We start from the raw sequence: 2,868 nt of genomic DNA, 5'->3' as shown, positions 1-2,868 counted from the left end.
ATATGGGGGGATGGTGACGTCATCGGCCAAAATTATAACTTTTAATATCACAGAAACCAAAACTGCACAAACGAAAATTTTAACTGCACAAACCTGCACAAACGGAGCACTAACGAACTAGCCCACTTTGGTTTGTTTTGGAGCGATATGGGGGGATGGTGAACTCTAGATGACCTAAAAAATAATGTTTAATATCTCAGAAACCAAAACTGCACAAACGAAAATTTTAACGGCACAAAMCKRCACAAACGGAGCACTAACCATTCAGACTATTTGCTGGATTTTTTGACGTGGGTGGGGTGTCAGCTTCACGCAGGTGGTTTGACGGCGGACAGGAGAAAAGTTACGCCCTCCAAAAGCTACTCAGGCAGCCCATATGGGACATCACACAGCCTGCTTCTCCTGAAATATATTTGCTAATTTGTGCAATAAAACTAGAGCATCATGATGAGAGTAATCAAGAGAAACTTTATTTGTCACGATTAGCAGATTTGAAAGAAGCAAAACCGTTTGGTTTAATTCTTAAAAACAAAAAAAGCGAGTGATGTCCTGTTCCTACTAAAACATGCAGATATTTGTGGAAGTTATTGTGTGATCATTTGATTTTTAGGATCAAACTCAAAAAACGGTCGAAAGATTCATTACCTGTTCATGAAAAAGATGCATTATGAGAGTTAGTAAGTAAATTTGACTCAACAAGGTTTCATTCTAAATCTGATGTAAATAAAATATAATAGTTAATTGCTGTAGAATAACCCCCCAGCGAATTCATAAATTATTTAGGCTTGTGCAAGAGTTTAAACTTATATTTAGGACAAACATCAGGTTGGCTAACTGATAGCCTTCAGTGCAAAGATCATGTGGCCAAAAGGTTAAAAAAATTACACGTGTTGCATCACAAGTTGAGCTGGAGTGAAATATGAATTTACAAGAGTATGTTTCACTAATGCCAGGAAATGACAAACTTTTAGTCAACTTATATTTCTGAGAAAACACAAAAGGGAAAATATTGGATTAGAGAATAAAAAAGCTAATTTAATCAAAAGTGTCATTTTTAACTATAAAAGATCTCAACAGATTATTTTTTTAATCAACACTGTTTAAGCACTTCATAATATACCCTTATAGCAGGATTAAAGCTGCAGTATGTAACTTTTACAAAATTATGTTTTTCACATATTTGTAACATTTTAACATGCGACACATAAAAGATTGAGCTTCTCTACCTCCAGTGCTCTTATTGCCATCCAAAGAAAAGCATTGCTTCTGGTCAGAAAGAATGAATAAGAGCCAGGAGGAGGGTCTTAGTGCTGTCAATCAACTCATGTGCACACTGCTCAATATGCATTTAGCAGAGAAACAACTTATTACTGAAAAAACATTCATTCGCCAGCAGTGCCCATGCCAACTAGCCTGATCGTTCATGGCAGGCTGTGTTGTGGGGAACCAGCTGTAGCCTAGCAGAGTGTAAGGGTGTGAGCAGCCATTACACTGCAGTGATTGACAGCACTGAGACCTCCTGGCACAGATTGGTTCTGAGTGGCGCATTTTCTGGTTAGAATTTGGAGAACTGGCAGAAGAGCTTCAGAGATCATCTTTATTATTTTATACTGTTACATTACTAGTGAGTTTTTTATTCTTGTCAGATTATACATTTATTGACATTACATACATATTGCAAAACTTTCATAACTTCTCAAATTGTTTCCCTTAATGAACAGAAATCACCATAATGACATAAAATTGAGAAATGAACAGATAAATACCTAAATAATAAAGGGGTGGGAGGTGGCATTGTGGAGCTAAAAGGTAATAGTATTTTACCTTTTTTATTAAACAGTCACATGATGGGTCAGTTAAATCATTCTACACATTATGAAGGCAAAGATTTGATGAATTCCACAAAAGGCATCCACCTGAGTAAATTTTGCCGAACTGCCCCTCACTGTTAGAGTTGTCTTCAAAAACCTTACTAGTGATAGTTTTAATACCTAAAAAAAAATGTAAATAAAAGTTACATTCTGCAGCTTTAATGTAGATCAAGTTTATGTAGAAGATGGAGTTAGAAGACTTTATATTGTCATTTATTTAAAGTCAGGTTTATGTTTAAAAGCATGAAAGAAAATGTGTTCTCACTTTTCCCCTACACGTCTTCATGCTGTTCAGGAGCTTTAACTGTGGAAACCTCACTGCATGGTTTTTTGCGCGAGAGGAATCTCAGTACAGTTCACTTAATTTGGTTTAGCAGAAGGATAATTAGGAGCTCAGAATAAATGTAACTGCTTTACCAAGTTCAACCAGAGGGGAAAAAAAGACACTTCCAAATATTTACAAGACATTTATGGTGCCTATTTTTGTATTATGGTATTAAGATCTGAAATTATTGGTGGTGTTTTTATTCAATTCTAATATAACCACCTGTTCTTAAGCAGACATGCTCTGAAACATGGCAAGGTACACTAGCAAACATCTCTGAACACACTTCTTTAGGAAGCTGTGTGTCCAAAGTGGGTCCTCGAGGGCCGGCGTCCTGCATGTTTTATTCTCTCCCTAGTGGTAGTAACAACCTCCTCAGCAAGTCAATGTTCCTCTTGGTCCTTCTAATGAGCCATCATTTGATGCAGGTGTGTAAAACCAGGGAGAGAACTAAAACATGCAAGATGCCGGGCCTCGAGGACCCACTTTGGACACCCTGCTGTAAGATTTCTCAAAGTTAAGGAAATAAAACGGGTGATCCGTGTGTGTGCAGCCTTAAAAGGTCACAACTCTGCAGCACAAACACTTGAGCCCACCTGAAATGCCAAATATTTCTTCTAGATGCTTTGTTTCAAGCGTTGGGTTTAAAAGAGTTGCCATAACGAGTTGCCA

The sequence above is a fragment of the Poecilia reticulata genome, linkage group LG17 (genome assembly GCF_000633615.1).
Source record: "Poecilia reticulata strain Guanapo linkage group LG17, Guppy_female_1.0+MT, whole genome shotgun sequence".
NCBI classification, from domain to species: domain Eukaryota; kingdom Metazoa; phylum Chordata; class Actinopteri; order Cyprinodontiformes; family Poeciliidae; genus Poecilia; species Poecilia reticulata.
The sequence above is the reverse complement of the archived record's forward strand: the minus strand, read 5'-3'. Positions refer to the sequence as shown.